Source organism: Bos indicus, chromosome X, assembly GCF_029378745.1.
Source record: "Bos indicus isolate NIAB-ARS_2022 breed Sahiwal x Tharparkar chromosome X, NIAB-ARS_B.indTharparkar_mat_pri_1.0, whole genome shotgun sequence".
Lineage (NCBI taxonomy): Eukaryota > Metazoa > Chordata > Mammalia > Artiodactyla > Bovidae > Bos > Bos indicus.
The window spans coordinates 82,545,574-82,563,994 of NC_091789.1; the positions used below are offsets into that span (position 1 = coordinate 82,545,574).

The 18,421-nt window shown below is 43.8% G+C and overlaps 1 pseudogene; it reads left to right on the forward strand.

The window, feature by feature from the left end:
* Positions 1-18,421, forward strand: part of LOC109554856 (neurabin-2-like) — a 141,758-nt pseudogene that overhangs the window by 98,552 nt on the left and 24,785 nt on the right.

Genomic DNA, 18,421 nt, shown 5'->3' on the forward strand with positions numbered 1-18,421 from the left:
GAAGAATATCTCACTCAAGGAATCTTAGCCTTATTGCTAAATTATTAGCAGGAGACTAAAGAAAGCAAGATATAAATGTATCTTACATAAATATAAATATATATCTTATATAAATATAAATAAAGAAAGCAATAACCTCAGATATGCAGATGACACCACCCTAATGGCAGAAAGTGAAGAAGAACAAAAGAGCCTCTTGACGAAAGTGAAAGATAAGAGTGAAAAAGTTGGCTTAAAGCTCAACATTCAGAAAACTAAGATCATGGCATCCAGTCCCATCACTTCATGGCAAATAGATGGGGAAACAGTGGAAACAGTGGCAGACTTTATTTTGGGGGGGCTCCAAAATCACTGCAGATGGTGATTGCAGCCATGAAATTAAAAGACGCTTACTCCTTGGAAGAAAAGTTATGACCAACCTAGACAGCATGTTAAAAAGCAGAGGCATTACTTTGCTATCAAAGGTCCATCTAGTCAAGGCTATGGTTTTTTCAGTAGTCATGTATGGATGTGAGACTTGGAATATAAAGAAAGCTGAACACCAAAGAATTGATGCTTTTGAACTGTGGTATTGGAGAAGACTCTTGAGAGTCCCTTGAACTGCAAATAGATCCAACCAGTCCATCCTAAAGGAAATCAGTCTTGAATGTTCATTGGAAGGACTGATGTTGAAGCTGAAACTCCAATACTTTGGCCACCTGATGCAAAGAGCTGACTCATTTGTAAAGACCCTAATGCTGGGAAAGATTGAAGGCAGTAAAAGGGGACGACTAATTCCCATGGTTGTCCCTGACAGTATATCTTGTACATATAATTCATCACACCCATCAATATTCTTCCATAAGGTTAAATTCAATTTTTCTCCCCCCAAAAACATGATTTTTAAAATGGTTGCATGATACTCCATCACAGGGCCATGCCATAATTTATTTTAACACTATTTTCCTCTTCTTGGAACTTCTTATGACTGCAAATATTTTTCCATTATAAACAATGTCATGACAAATATCCTTATGCATAAAACATGATACACATTTCTAACATTTTATTTAGGCTACCCAGAAGTGGATGCTCACGAGGATGAATACTTTTAAGCTTTAGTACATATTCATACAGCACCTTTGAGGAAAACCATGCTAATTTATACTCCCATGGGCAGTGAATGAGAGAACTTGTCAAAGGTATACATAGCCTCGTGTTGCAGAAAGGGAAAATACTGGTAGTCTTGATAGGAGAGAATGAAAGAATGAGATCCTGATGATTAAAGCTGGAAATATTTGGCATATAATATGAAATTACCTGTTTTCAATATGACAATTGGACATGGGCAATTTATCAGTGAGAATTAAATATAGAATGCCTGAAAGAAAGAGTGTTAGGTGATCACATGACATAGGTCCATATGACTAAGTCAAGTTGACAGATATACGGTAGTAACTGAGGTTGCCAGAGATGATTTGGTAAGCTGGCTTTTATTTTTGAGGTTTAAAAATTGTATCTAAATTTTAAATTTTTAATAAAAGCATTTAAGTAATACATGTTAATGGTATAAAATTCAAAAGGCACAAAAAGGTACATCATGAGAAATAAGTATTCTATACCTTTCCTTTCAGTGAGCCAATTGTCCTTCCATGGTTACCAATTTCTTTATCTTCTCAATGACATCCTGAGAATTTACAAAAATAAATTTCTTTTTTATATACTTCTGTCCTTCCATACAAAAAGTACCTAATGATACATACAGTTCTGTACTTTGCTTCTTTTTATTCATCAATTTAGCTTGGATATCATGACATATGAATACATAAACAGCTTGTTGATATGTGAAAACATATATTGATTATTTAGCATACATTTGTTGAATACTACTAGATGTCAGGTCTATTCTACACACTGAGATAGGACAATAAATGAAACACAGAGAAATCTCAACCCTCAGGGAACTTATGTCATCATGTGGAGAAACGGAAAAACAAAACTTATAAATAAAACATATATTATGTGATGCAAAGTGTTATAGAGAAAAAGAAAATGCTTGTTCAGCACTAGCTGAATGTGCCCTTGATCACTGGGAGGCACCTACATGGGGAAGTTGTCTGCTAATCAGGTTGAACTAGCAAAACTCAGGCAGGCTCAAGCCTAGAGAGCAGCCATGCTCAGGAAGCAGGAGCTGAGGCCAGAAGACATTCTGGATCAGAGCACAGATACCGAGCAGGGAGAAAACACAGTGCTCTCTTCCTCTGACCAGAGCCAGCTCTTCCCAAAACAGAAACCCTACCAGAGGGAGGAAATGCCTGCATCCTGACTGATGAAGTCCTGGGAAAGAAGGTCTTTACAGTAAGTATAACAGTGGGAGAAGCCTGGACCCTGGGACAGGAATTGGATCCAGGACCCCCTTGTAAATTTGTCCATCTAGTAGCTTCTTCCTTAAGGAGGCTAAAGACCAGGCTGAGGGTAGGGATCAGAAAGCACCAAGTCATGGTGAGGCCCCAGCCATTCTGTCCCCTGAGTAGTGGCAAGAGTAAGAGTAGAGGTAACCTTAAGGAAGAGACAGGCTACAGGTCCCTGCAGCAAAGCAGATTGGGATAACACCCTTGGCACCTGCAGGAAAGATCCACAGGAAGACAGACTTGGGCCATGTCAGGCAAAGCACTTTGTGTGGGAAAGCTACAGAAATGAAAATTACAGGAAGAAGTAGCTCCCTGTCATCTGGGGGTTATTACCTAAGCAGAGGGCAGTGTGTTGAGGGGCCTCTGTCATTCACCAGGAGGTAGGACCCCAGGACTGTTGGGGGCCCATGAACCCTAAAATGCTCCAATCCTCCCATCGTTGGAAGATAAACCTTGCTCAATCCCATCTAGCCTGGTCAGGTGGCTCAGAAACACCCCAGGGACTGCAGGCCTTTTCTGGGGTTTCAAAAAGGAACAGTATTAGCATTCATTAGTGCTCTAATTGGCATTTAATTGCCAGTTTCACTCTGGTTTTTTGGTCTTTATAATGAATACCTGATGCATAGCCTGCCCCCAGCTGCCCCACCCTCGACCTTCTCCCTAGAGATCAGCTCCCAGCTGCATCTCATCGGTCCCTTCACCTCCACTCACATCCACCAACAAAGGTTGGAGGCAAGGATGAGCTTCCCCAGGGCAACTGCATTGCACCTTCTCTCCCTCCCCTTCCAGTGAGCTCAGAAAATCGGTGTTAATCCACCAGGCTTCAGTTGCTTAGCAACGGAAGAGCCTTCTCCTAGCAACCAGGAGCCACAAAGATGCTGCAGAGAAAAGGGGCTGTCTGGGTCCTGCGCTTGCTCAGCTCCTGACTGCTGCCTCCCTGATGTCTTTCTCATTGAGTATAGCCAGCCTTCTCAGGTGCTGGGTCTTGAAAGGCTGATCTCCCGGGCAGCTGCTTGACCTCACCCCCCATCCCACCTGCCTAGAGCTTCTCTGAATCCCACCTTCCAGGCCAGCAGGAAGTAGCTCATGATCACAGCAAGGTGGCTCTAGGAAAGGCCCTCCCTCTGTCTCTCAGAGGGTGCTGGCTATGTTGGTTCTTCCAGTCTGGCGTGGTAGGTGGAAGTAGAGAGGGCCAGGCGCCTTTCACCCCACCCCAGGTAAGAGCAATTCCTGCCCAGGAATTGGGGGTGGGGAGTGCATTGTAATCCCAGCCCATCTAAGCCTGAAGGGAGGCAGGGTTCCACACTCAAGGCTTCTAAAAATCAGGAAACTGAGACTCAGAGATGGGCTCAGGCCCACACAGCTTTCCAGTGAGAGGTGGGTCTGAATCAACATCAGAACACAGGGCTCCCCAACACAGTCAGCGTCCATGAGACTGCCAGGCCACTGTGCAGCACCAGAGGCTTCTGCCTTCTCTCCCCAAAGGACAGAGAAGACAGATTTCTCCACCCCAAAGAGGAAGCCTCCTGCCCTCCTGCCTTCTGGAATGGCCCCAACAGAGGGTGATCACCAGTGCAGAATTTCCATTTGACGAGCTGCTTTCCCAGGATTGTTTTTAACTCAGTAAGAGTTCAGGAACATCCCCCAGAGGAGGCCTGTCTGAAATTTCTGACTCTGAGTGGGTGCTAACTGGTATCTTACTTAATCACAGACCTCCCTAATCTTTGCAGGAGGTGCACATGTGCACCCACTCCACCCCTATCCTGCTTCTGTGGAGCCTCAAGCTCTGATGATAAGGCTGCCCCCAAGAATAAACCATGGAAAGTGAGAGCTGTGGGAAACCAGCATCCAACAAGAGACCCTGCCCCCATCTCTCCCCCTGGGCCAGGCTGCTAGGCAGGGACAAGCTTTCCTCTGGGCAACTTCTTTCTACCTTCCCCCACTCCTTGCTTCTCTCCCTCCCTTTCCCTTTTCTCCCTCCCAAGAAAAGGGCTTCTGGCTTCTATCGCCTGGCAACCAAACTGGGCTGCCACAGGCTGAGGGGAGCAGCACAGATGCTGCCTAGTGAGGGGGCTGAAGTGAGGGGGTGAAATCAGTCTCTAGTCATATGTCACTGTTGCTCACAAAACAGATACCAGGCTTTTCTTAAATTTGTGATTGTTGTTCCCTATAATGAAAACGCTTCCAAAGGCAGGCAGCTAAGCCACATATGGGTAAACATCTCCTTGATCCACCCTTCTCTATTTCATATGAAAAGCTTTTTGTGGTGGAAAATTTCAAGCCTATATACAAGTAGAATAGCATAATGAAACTCCTGTGGACATCACCCAGCATCAATAATTAGCAACCCCTGGCCAGATATCATATCATTGAATCTGCATTTCAGTATGTAGCTTTGAAACATGAGAACTCTCTTTTAACAGAACTACAATGTCATTACAACACCTAAAGTAATTAATAATTCCATAATGTCATCAAATATCCAGGCAGTGTTCAAAGTTCAAACACCTCATCAATGTCATGAGGTGTTGACTGTTGTTTTTTTTTCACAGTTTACTTGAGTCAAGGTCTAAAAAAAGGACACATAGAAATCTAGAGGTTCCCCTTTGTGAATATTTTGGGGGAGGAAAACCTTGTCTTCTACTCTCAGGTTTAGCACCTAGGCCCTGTGAGTGAAAACTGGTAAAAGACAGACTGACAGGAGAAGAAAAAAAAAAAAAACCCAGAGTTTATTTACATGTGCAACTTCCATATACACAGAACTCAGTGATGATAACTCAAAGGTGTGGTTGGAATTTGGGGCTTACATGCGAACTTACTAGATGAAACGGGGGAGAAAGGTCCTTGCCAGGAATATAAATGATTTTTGGAAACATACATGGATATTCAGGAAAACAAACACTTGATAGGAAAGGCTGTAATGTTTGTCTATATAGGTGTGAATGATCTTTCTTTTTCAGGGCCACAAACTTACTCAGAGAAAAGATTTGGGGTAGACCATCTGAGGTCAGAGGCGGCGGCCAGGAGGAGCTACCCCACGGCCGAGGTAAGGGGCGGCGGCCGAGAGAAGCAACCCCACATCCAAGGAGTGGTGGCTGCGCGGATGCAGGAGGGCCGAGAGGAGCTACTCCACGTTCAAAGTAAGGAGGGGTGGCGGTGAGGAGATACCCCTCGTCCAAGGTAAGGAGCAGCGGCTTCGCTTTGCTCGAGCAGCCACGAAGAGATACCCCATGTCCAAGGTAAGAGAAACCCACATAATACAGTAGGTGTTGCGAGAGGGCATCAGAGGTCAGACACACTGAAACCATAATCACAGAAAACTAGCCAATCTAATCACATGGACCACAGCCTTGTCTAACTCAAGGAAACTAAGCCATGCCATGTGGGGCCACCTAAGACAGGTGGGTCATGGTGGAGAGGTCTGATGGAATGTGGTCCACTGGAGAAAGGAATGGCAAACGACTTCAGTATACTTGCCTTGAGAACCCCATTAACAGTATGAAAGGCAAAATGATAGGATACTGAAAGAAGAACTCCCCGGGTCAGTAGGTCCCCAATATGCTACTGGAGATCAGTGGAGAAATAACTCCAGAAAGAATGAAGGGATGGAGCCAAAGCAAAAACAATACCTAGTCGTGGATGTGACTGGTGATAGAAGCAAGGTCTGATGCTGTAAAGAGCAATATTGCATAGGAACGTGGAATGTCAGGTCCATGAATCAAGGCAAATTGGAAGTGGCCAAACAGGAGATGGCAAGAGTGAACATCGACATTCTAGGAATCAGCAAACTAAAATGGACTGGAATGGGTGAATTTAACTCAGATGACCATTATATCTACTACTGCAGGCAGGAATCCCTCAGAAGAAATGGAGTGGCCATCATGGTCAACAAAAGAGTCCAAAATGCAGTACTTGGATGCAATCTCAAAAATGACAGAATGATCTCTGTTCATTTCCAAGACAAACCATTCAACATCACAGTAATCCAAGTCTGTGCCCCAACCAGTAATGCTGAAGAAGCTGACGTTGAACCGTTCTATGAAGACCTACAAGACCTTTTAGAACAAACATGCAAAAAAGATGTCCTTTTCACTATCTGGGACTGGAATGCAAAAGTAGGAAGTCAAGAAACACCTGGAGTAACAGGCAAATTTGGCCTTGGAATACGAAATAAAGTAGGGCAAAGGCTAATAGAGTTTTGCCAAGAGAACGCACTGGTCATAGCAAACACCCTCTTCCAACAACACAAGAGAAGACTCTACATATGGACATCACCAGATGGTCAACACTGAAATCAGATTGATTATATTCTTTGCAGCCAAAGATGGAGAAGCTCTATATAGTCACCAAAAACAAGACCAGGAGCTAACTGTGGCTCAGATCATCAACTCCTTATTGCCAAATTCAGACTTAAATTGAAGAAAGTAGGGAAAACCACTAGACCATTCAGGTATGATCTAAATCAAATCCCTTATGATTATACAGTGGAAGTGAGAAATAGATTTAAGGGTCTAGATCTGCTAGACAGAGTGCCTGATGAACTATGGATGGAGGTTCATGACATTGTATAGGAGACAGGGATCAAGACCATCCCATGGAAAAGAAATGCAAAAAAAGCAAAATGGCTGTCTGGGAAGGCCTTACAAATAGCTGTGAAAAGAAGAGAAGCAACAAACAAAGGAGAAAAGGAAAGATATAAGCATCTGAATGCAGAGTTCCAAAGAATAGCAAGAAGAGATAAGAAAGCCTTCTTCAGGGATCAATGCAAAGGAATAGAGGAAAACAACAGAATAGGAAAGACTAGAGATGTCTTCAAGAAAATTAGAGACACCAAGGGAACATTTCATGCAAAGATGGGCTCGATAAAGGACAGAAATGGTATGGACCTAACAGAAGCAGAAGATGTTAAGAAGAGGTGGCAAGAACACACAGAACTGTACAAAAAAGATCTTCACAGTCCAGATAATCACGATGGTGTGATCACTCACCTAGAGCCAGACATCCTGGAATGTGAAATCAAGTGGGCCTTAGAAGGCATCACTACAAACAAAGCTAGTGGAGGTGATGGAATTCCAGCTGAGCTATTTCAAATCCTAAAAGATGCTGCTGCTGAAGTGCTGCACTCAATATGCCAGCAAATTTGGAAAACTCAGCAGTGTTCCACAGGACTGGAAAGGGTCAGTTTTCATTCCAATCCCAAAGAAAGGCAATGCCAAAGAATGTTCAAACTGCCGCACAATTGCAGTCATCTCACACGCTAGTAAAGTAATGCCCAAAACTCACCAAGCCAGGCTTCAGCAATATGTGAACCATGAACTTCCAGATGTTCAAGCTGGTTTTAGAAAAGGCAGAGGAACCAGAGATCAAATTGCCAACATCTGGTGGATCATGGAAAAAGCAAGAGAGTTCCAGAAAAACATATCTTTCTGCTCTATTGACTATGCCAAAGCCTTTGACTGTGTGAATCACAATAAACTGTGGAAAATTCTGAAAGAGATGGGAACACCAGACCACCTGACCTGCCTCTTGAGAAACCTACATGCAGGTCAGGAAGCAACAGTTAGAACTGGACATGGAACAACAGACTGGTTCCAAATAGGAAAAGGAGTACATCAAGGAAGTATATTGTCACCCTGCTTCTTTAACTTATATGCAGAGTACATCATGAGAAACGCTGGGCTGGAAGAAGCACAAGCTGGAATCAAGATTGCTGGGAGAAATATCAATAATCTCAGATATGCAGATGGCATGACCCTTATGGCAGAAAGTGAAGAGGAACTAAAAAGCCTCTTGATGAAAGTGAAAGAGGAGAGTGAAAAAGTTGGCTTAAAGCTCAACATTCAGAAAACAAGATCATGGCACCTGGTCCCATCACTTCATGAGAAATGATGGGGAAACAGTGGAAACAGTGTCAGACTTTATTTTGGGGGGCCTCAAAATCACTGCAGATGGTGATTGCAGCCATGAAATTAAAAGACACTTACTCCTTGGAAGGAAAGTTAGGACCAACCTAGATATCATATTCAAAAGCAGAGACATTACTTTGCCAACAAAGGTTCGTCTAGTCAAGGCAATGATTTTTCCAGTGGTCATGTATGGATGTGAGAATTGGATTGTGAAGAAAGCTGAGTGCCAAAGAAATGATGCTTTTGAACTGTGGTGTTGGAGAAGACTATTGAGAGTCCCTTGGACTGCAAGGAGATCCAACCAGTCCATTCTGAAGGAGATCAGCCCTGGGATTTCTTTGGAAGGAATGATGCTAAAGCTGAAACTCCAGTACGTTGGCCATCTCATGCGAAGAGCTGACTCATTGAAAAAGACTCTGATGCTGGGAGGGATTGGGGGCAGGAGGAGAAGGGGACGACAGAGAATGAGATGGCTGGATGGCATCACCGACTCGATGGACATGAGTTTGAGTGAACTCTGGGAGTTGGTGATGGACAGGGAGGCCTGGCGTGCTGCAATTCATGGGGTCGCAAAGAGTCGGACACGACTGAATGACTGAACTCAACTGAACGTACTCTACCTTCCAGAAGTGGATCACGAGAAGGAATTTTTGGCAGCTTCATTTCCTAGAATTTGCTGCTTTTAGTCAGATAAAGAAAGCTACAAAAAATGCTTTTTACCCTGTTGTCTATTGAATCTCAAATGTCTTCAGCTAAAATAATCTTTATACCAACTCTGAGCCCCAAGTGTGTCCGAACAGTATGCTGAAATCACAAGGAAGCAAAATTACCCTGCAAACCAGTAACTCCGGGCTCTTCCCAGGAGGCCTCCTTTGAGCTCTGCCTTGAATTATGTGAGGCATTATTAATTCCCAAATCTTGAGATTCAAAGTGATGAAATGAAGAGCTCAAGGTCACCCAGCTACTGAGGCACCAGGCCAGGCTGGTAACTCACATCAGGAGCCTAAACTCCTAACAACCACGCCCTGCCACTCCACCCGTCCTGCCTCCAGACGTAGGGAAGGCCTCCACACTGCGCCCACCTCCTAGTCCAGGTCCCTACCCAGAATATGTCAAAGACTGACACATTCCCACCTCCTCTGACCACCCTGGCCCATTTCTCTCTGTTCCCAGGTGTCTGCCCTTGGGTGCAGGGACCTCAGTTTCTCCCTCACCCAGAAGCACGCCAAGTACAGGGATGTTGGTTCTGGATATATGTTACCTGCCCCAGCTGAGCCTCACCCACAGTCATTTGGAAGGTGCTCCCCACAGGGCAGCTGACTGACTGACTGCCTGCCTGAGTTGAAGGGCCTTCTGGAGGGTGAGTGGGCTGGATGTACAGGCGAGGCTTTGAGGGGACATCCCAGATCCCAGGCTGGAGCAGCCATCAGATATACTCCACAGTGATAGGGAGTCTCTCTTGCCTGCAGAGAAGGAAAGGGATTGTCTAGGGAGCAGCCTGGACTTGGGCATCAAGAAGACAGACGCCTCTGGCCTCACTCCTCCCTCCCATAGGTCATTTACCCTCGAGACCTCAGGAAGTCTTCATGTGTGCAGAGAATACACTCCAGAGATTCGCCTGGGCTGCCCTGCAGTTGCAGGAAGCCTCTCAGTCTGGAGTCATGAAACTGGCTCTTGCCAGAGAGCCCTGGTCACAGGTCTGGGTCTCTGCTCTTTCTCTACGCTGCTCCATGACCCTGGGCGGGCTACTTCCTCCCTGGAGGTCTGAGCTTCCTCATCTATACAATGAGGGGGCTGCACCCGTCCATCTCCAGGGGCCCATTAGCTTCCATGTTTCTGTGATCTCCAGGAAAGGGAGACCCACAACATTCCTCAGTAAATGATTGCTGGTTTTAATTATGTTTACAGTCAAGAGGGTCTTCCTGCCTGTGTCCTACTGTCTCTGAACCTCATTTGTCTGGCCGAGGTCTGGATTGAGCTAAGCTTCTTGATTGACCCAGAAGTACCTGGGCAGTGACAGCCATTTCCTTCACAACTCGGTCTCAATGGTAGGAGAGTGAGCTCTAGAACCCTCAAGGCCCTGCTCCCAATCCCTGAGGTATTCAGGAAGCAGCAGTGTTCAGACATCATGGAGATGAGCAATTGTGGCACCAAGTGGCTCCTTGCCCTTAATGTAGCCCAACATCCTCACTTTCCAGATAAGGAAACAGGGACTTGTACAAGGCCACACAGAGCAGGGACAGGGAGGAGCTTGGGGTCGGAAAGAGCTGGGGACCTCCTCAGGAGGGATCTTTCTTGGGCAGGGTGGCTGATGGTGAAGTGGAGAGCCAGCCCCCTAAGGAGCAGAGTTGTGGCATGAACTAAAACCAGTTTATGACACCCACCCTCAGGAAGCTCCTGGGTTCTCTTGGGCAAATACAGGACACACTCACATGCACACATGCATGCGTGCACACCACATAAGTCATAAAGAGGTCATAAGCACCTCACTCTCCCAAGTGCCTGAGCTGGGACTCTAACTTGACTACCCACCAGGAGCCACTGAGTATCCTAGCTACTTTTTTTATTCAACAAATAGTGACCCGAGTGACTGGGAACTGAACAGTGAACAAGTGGGATGTGGTCCTGCCCTCTCAGAGCTTGCAGCCTAGCCAGGTGGGCAGGTGCTCCAGTCCACCTCAGGGGCTCAGGGACCATCCTGTGCTGCAGTCCTTTCCCGGCTGCCTGTGCCCATTTCTGGAACAGTCAATTCTGGTTGATTGGGAAGGTAGCCTTGGGGAGGCTTGGTCTCCTCTCTTCAGGCCAGGCAGACATGGTCAAGGCTGCAGATGACCCTCTGGAACATTTTGTCATGTCAGTGATAACCACGCAACTTCTGGGGCTTGGAGAAGAGGTGAGGCTCTCCCCTTCATCAGACCAGGGGTTCTCAAAGTAGTGGCCTGGGACCCCCAAGCTCACTGTTGAGCCTTCAGTGACTCTTCTGAGTAGAAGTTGCATATTAGCAGGGTGCCCTTCCCCTTGCTGGCTTTTGTGATACCAAGTGTGGGTTGCAAGGCCTCCAAGAACGGCAATAGTTCAACTGTTCTGAAAAAAGTTTCCTTCCCAGTTCCCTACCCCTTACCCCTTTCAGAGGGCCGAGATATTTCCTTCTTCAAACCTGTGTTTGTGGTTTAGCTTCCATCGACCTTGACAATTGACATGATGGGTAGGAAACAAGGCTGCCCCTTTTCTCCATCCCTGCTGCTCTTCTCCTATGTATGTGGGAGTGTGTGTGTGTGGGGGGGGGGGGGGGTGGGGGGTGGGGGGGGTGGGGGGGTGGGGGGAGGGAAGTGACACAGGAAAAAAGAGGGGAAAAGTATGGGAAAGTGTTCTGTGGATTCTTTACTTACTGAGCCCAGGGACACACGGAGATGTTTAAGTGAAACTTTCAGGGAAAAAAATAAGAAAACACCTTATTTTACCTGTTTGACTTCCAAGTCTTCTGGTTCCCAGGCTGTTTCATAAGTACTGAGGTATTGAGAAGCTGTATGTGTTCTGGAAACAAGAGGAAGGGCCCTCAGGTCCCTGGGCCCACTCCCACAGACTCTGTCCATATGGTCTGTCTTTGCCACTGACCCTGGTGTGGGGCCTGTGTCCGTGAAAAACAATGATCCCTGTGGGTTTTCAGTCCTTTGGGGGGCCACACCTCCCCTCTGGCCCCCATGCTGTGCCTCACCCCTGTCAGACTTTGAAATAAGAGAGGAAGCATAGGTGTGGTGGCATCTAGCCCTTTATTTCTCAGAGCTGCAAACTGAGACCCAGGGAACACAGGGCACTTGCTGTTTGTATAGTGATCAGAAAGCTGAAAGTCTCTATTTTACTTAGTTATTGGTAATTTAAACCAGTGCTTTAAATTTTAAATATTCTGAAGTAAAATGCACAATCCTGATTAATCTGAAAACAACAATTATAAACATCAGTATATCAATAGAAACATCAAAACATCAATACAATTCTGAACCTGTACTTTATTTATTCTATTTCATTGATAGACAAATTCTAGAGTCATTTGCTCAGTGTCCCACAGTGATCATCTGCACAATGAAACTCTTTGCTTAGTAATACCTAACCTTTGTAAATAGAATAACTGGATGTCATAATTTATATATGTTGTCCCATTCTTATTATTGAAATTAAAATTTCATATGAAAATTGGCATGGTATAGATGAGATCTGAGATCCAGGGAACACAGGTAGCTCCTAATGAATTTAATGATAAGCTTAGATGTTTTTGAACAAGACAATATAATGTTAATCTTCCATCTATATATGTATATATATGTACATATATATATGCATTTATCTTTTTTTAAGGCCCTAAAACGAGGCCTCTTTGAAGAAATGATCTTTGAGAAATCACTTAAAGTATGTGCAGGAATATGCTGTGTGATTATCTAGGGGAAAATATTCAGGTAGGAGGAATAATAAGTCTCTGAGATATATTTGAAAAATAGCAAGAAGACTGGTGTGCTTGTAATGAGGATGTTCAAATGTTGGGAGAATGATAGCAAAGAATTGGAGTGACAGAGTCAGGTTATATACAGCCTTGTCAGCTGTGATGAAAAACTTTGGCTTTTATTCAGTGAGGTGGGAGGCATTACATGATCAGGATACAACCAAAATTACATTTAGTCATTAAGTGAATCACTGTGGTAATTGTGCCAAGAATGGGCAGTTTGCAGGCAAGATCACAGTAATAAGACCACTCAGAATGTTATTATCATGAGAGTCTTACTGACATTCCCCTGCCATTAAACTTGGCAACTAACATTGCCTGATAATTTAACCCTCTTCATTTGTATTGCCATCAAAGGCAGTATTGGAACTTGGATTAGGCTCCAAGCCATGTGGTCTTGCCCTACATAACCTTTCATTGACATTGCCAATAAGGTGAGAAAAAGTGATGGAACAGGCAACATTGAAGACTGGCTCTGGAGGTTTAGGCATAACACTTTAAAAAAAAAGGGAAGAGGGTAAATTTCAACAAAATACCTATAAAAAATAATGGTGATTTTTATTACTGTTTGCTGAGAGATATTGGACTTGCTGATCAGTAACCATTTCTGGGGAACTACTATGGATAAATGATAATGTTAAAGGCTTTAAGAATTCATCTTTAGGAATTTGGACATCCTGGTCAAGAACAAAAAGGATTCTTTGACACCTCACTTCTCACAATTTAAATTTGGAAATGGGAAAGAGAAAAGAATAAAAGTTATGCATAGGTTTTGACTAATGTTGGGATTAGTGTATATTTTTTGCTTATAGAAAGAAAGCAGAATTTCTCTGTTGATAGTGACCAAGACTCTCTGACCAAACTTTAGTCAGGCTCTTCTGAGCACTCTTCACAACTAGGCCTTGAACTTTTCAAAGATAGACTTTTGTGTCCATCTTTGCATTACTCATTTTTAGCAAAAATCCTGCTAAAATGGATTAGCAAGGATCTCCACATTCAATATCTGATCACCCTCGATATCAGATTAAATTCTTCATCCCTCACCCTTGGCATCTGGCCACCCTGGCCTGCCTTCAGCAAGAATCCTATCAAGTCAGAATCCCCCCTCACTTCTGATGTTTCCTCTCAGTAATTTTCTACCCACTGACCCCTACCTTGCTCCTTGGCTATAAATCTCTACTTGTCCTTGCTTTATTCAGACTTAAGCTCGATCTCTCCCTCCTGGTGCAAACCCCACTGCAGTAGTCCCTTGAAAAAATCATCATTACTATTCCTTAGTAAAGTGTCAGAACAATTTTTCTTTAACAACATGAAAGGCAAAATGCACTAGACAATTAAGGAGATGCTTTTATTTATGCTATTGCAATACGGAGAATGTTCATTTCTGTGGAAGAATGTTTCAAAGAAATGGAAGAGGGCCTAAATTTATGGAGGCAGATAAACAAGGGAGCTATGGAGGAAATGTGAATAGCAAATTTTATTTAACTTGTGAAGAAAAATGGAGGAGAATATATGAGGAAAGGTTGGCCCTTTGTGGTTAGCCATTTCTCAGAACACAAAATGGTGAGGGGATTTCTAAATTGTGTCTGTAATTCCAGAGCACAAATCTCAAATAGAGTTAAACATTGTTACTAGTTTTATCCTATCATCTTGATTTAGGAAAATTATTTTCAGGCTGCATTATTGTCCAGAGTTTTTGAGATGATATTATGGAGTACACACATGCTAACATATGCACAAACATGTTTCTGGAAGAATAAACAAGAAACTATTATTAGTTCCTTTACCGTTGAGGAGGAAACTGGGGAGCATGATGATGAAGGGAAACATTTCTTTCTTTATATCCTTATATTATGTGTGAATTTTCTGGCCATATGTATGTATTCGTTGTATTATTAAAAATGCTATCATTGGAAAAACAAATATAGATCAATGGAACAGGATAGAAAGCACCTATGGACACCTAATCTTTGACAAAGGAGGCAAGAATGGGGAAAAAACAGACAATGGGGTGAAAAGACCAAAAAAGGACAATAGGAAAAAGTATCTTCACTAAGTGGTGCTGGGAAAACTGGAACGCTACATGTAAAATAATGAAAGTAGAACACTTCCTAACACTGTTGCAGAAATGGGGACCCCTTCCAGGGCCCAAAACTGGGCTCTTGTCTAACACTCGGAAATGAATTGTCCAAGGAGACACGTGTGCTGACAAAGCAAGAGATTTTATTGGGAAAGGGTACCTAGGTGGAGAGCAGTAGGGTAAGGGAACCCAGGAGAACAGTTCTGCCACATGGCTCAAAGTCTCAGGTTTTATGGTGATAGGGTTAGTTTCTGAGTTGTCTTTAGCCAATCATTCTGACTAAGAGTCCTTCCTCGTGGTGCACGCCTTGATCAGCCAAGATGAATGCCAGAGAGAAGGATTCTGGGAGGTGGTCGGACATGTGGTGTCTCCTTTTGACCTTTCCTGAACTTCTGGTTGGTGGTGGCTTATTAGTTCCGTGTTTCTTACCAGGACCTCCTGTCATAAAACAACTCATGCAAATGGTTATTATGGTGCCTGGCCTGGGTGGCTTCAGTTAGTGTGCTTCCCCTAACAATACCATGCACAAAATTAAGCTCAAAATGAATTAAAGACCTAAGTGTAAAACCAGACACTATAAAACTCTTAGAGGAAAACATAGGCAGAACACTCTTTGACATAAACTGCAGCAAGATCCTTTTCTTTTTTTTTCTGACCCACTTCCCAGAGTAATGAAAGTAAAAACAAGAATAAACAAATGGGACCTAATTAGACTTAAAAGCTTTTCCACACCAAAGGAAACCATAAACAAGATGAAAAGACAACCCTCAGAATGGGGAAAATGTTTGCAAATGAAGCAACTGACAAAAGATTAATCTTCACAATATATAAGCAGCTAATGCAGCTCAGTATCAAAAAACACAAACAACCCAATCAAAAAATGGGCAGAAGACCTGAATAGATATTTCTCCAAAGAACACATACAGATGGTCAACAAACACATGAAAAGATGTTCAATATCACTCATTATTAGATAAATTTAATCAAAACTACAGTGAGGTATCACCTCTCACCAGTCAGAATGGCCATCATCAAGAAAACTACAAGCAGTAAAACGCTGGAGAGGGTGTGGAGAAAAGGGAACCCTCTTACACTGTTGGTAGGAATGTAAGTTGATACAACCACTATGGAGAAGAGTATGGAGGTTCCTTAGAAAAACTAAAAATAAAATTACCATATGACCCAGCAATCCCACTACTGGGCATAGATCCTATTGTTGATGTTCAGTCACCCAATCATGTCTGACTCTTTGAGACCCCATGGATTGCAGCACACCAGGCCTCCCTGTCCCTCACCATCTCCCAAAGTTTGCCCAAATTCATGTCCATAGCATCGCTGATGCCATCTAGCCATCTCATCCTCTGATGCCCTCTTCTTCTGCCCTCAATCTTTCCTAGTATTGGGGACTTTTCCAATGAGCTGGCTGTTAACATCAGACAACCAGGATACTGCAGTTTCAGCTTCAGTATTAGTCCTTCTGTTGCAGGAAGGAGGACCCCTCCCAGGGCCCGAAACTGGGCTCTTGTCTAACACTCGGAAATGAATTGTCCAAGGAGACACATGTGCTGACAATGCAAGAGATTTTATTGGGAAAGAGCATGTGGGCGGAGAGCAGCAGGGTAAGGGAACCCAGGAGAACAGTTCTGCTACATGGCTCAAAGTCTCAGGTTTTATGGTGATGGGGTTAGTTTCTGAGTTGTCTTTTGCCAATCATTCTGACTCAAGAATCCTTCCTGGTGGTGCACGCCTTGTTCAGCCAAGATGAATGCAAGAGAGAAGGATTCTGGGAGGTGGTCGGACATGTGGTGTCTCATTTTGACCTTTCCTGAACTCTTCCGGTTGGTGAAGGCTTATTAGTTCCACGTTCCTTACCAGGACCTCCTGTCGTAGAACAACTCATGCAAATGGTTACTATGGTGCCTGGCCAGGGTGGGCAGTTTCAATCAGTGTGCTTCCCCTAACACTTCCAACGAATATTCAGGGTTGATTTCCCTTAAGATTGACTGGTTTGATCTCCTTGCTGTCCAAGGGACTCTAAGGAGTCTTCTTCAGCACCACAGTTTAAAGGCATCAATTCTTTGGTGCTCTGCCTTCTTTACAGTCCAGCTCTCACAACCGTACATGACCAATGGGAAGATCATAGCCTTGACTATACAGACTTTTGTCAGCAGAATATGCCTCTGCTTTTCAACACTGTGTTGAATTGAGAGAGTAACATTGACATATATGCACTACCATATGTAAAATAGATAGCTAATGGGAAGCTACTGAATAGCACAGGGAGCTCAGCTCAGTGCTCTGTGATGGCCTAAAAGGTGGGGATGGGGAGTGGGTTGTATGTATACATGTAGCTGATTCACTTTGTTCTACAACAGAAACTAACACGTTGTAAAGCAATTATACACTAATTTAAAAAATACTGTCAGACGTTTATCTGGCCAGTGAATTTTAGGTCTTTTATTTCTTCTTTATATTTTTCTGCTTTTCAAACCTAATAATCTTTTAAAGAGTGATATGGAAAAATTTTTACTGCAAGTTTGGTCTATTAAAAGCAGCCCCAAGGGGGAAAGAGATGCCAGGAGGAATTATATGGATTGTCCTAGGGGTTGGTCCCTGGATGCATTTTTCTCCTATTGCCTAGGTGAAAGGGCAAAAAGTTAATTAATAAAGCATCAAGGTTCTCAATCTCTTCTCTTCTCTCCTTCAAGGAAGTAAAGAGATGTAGTCTTTCCAGTTTAGCAGCCCCCACCAGGAGACCAATTCAGTACCTGGTGAGTTCTGGAGCTTTTGTGATACAGAAATAGATAGTGAACTGAGGAAGACAATGTCTCAAAGGTGGGCCAAGAAGAGGAAGTATGTAAAGAGAAGAAGCTAAACTAATCTACATAATAAAGAAAGGAAAGATATTCAGCAGAAAGAGAGGGAAAAGAGTATTTGAAGGCATTTTTGCAAATGAGCAGCTCCAGAGATATTAGGGTGGGAGGTGTAAGAAAACTGAAAGATAAAATAGGATATAAACAAGTATTGTTGGTATAAACTGGATTCCATTCTATATTCCAAAGGGGACATAAGATAAAAATGGAAATATTTTAAAATTATTTAAGCTGTTCTGAACATACGTCTTTGAGTATAACTCCTTGCAGCAATTGGACCACATGGGTCCAGTATTCATATTGGTTACCTTCTGGAGGCTTTTCCATGATAATAGAACAATGAAGTTAACTTCAACTCTGCTGCTGCTGCTGCTGCTGCTAAGTCGCTTCAGTCGTGTCCGACCCGACTCTGTGCGACCCCATAGACGGCAGCCCACCAGGCTCCCCCATCCCTGGGATTCTCCAGGCAAGAACACTCGAGTGGGTTGCCATTTCCTTTTCCAATGCATGAAAGTGAAAAGCGAAAGTGAAGTCGCTCAGTCATGTCCGACTCTTAGCGACCCCATGGACTGCAGCCCACAAGGCTCCTCCGTCCATGGGATTTTCCAGGCAAGAGTACTGGAGTGGGGTGAACTTCAACTCTATCCAAATCTAAATATGACTTAGGTCTGAGCCCT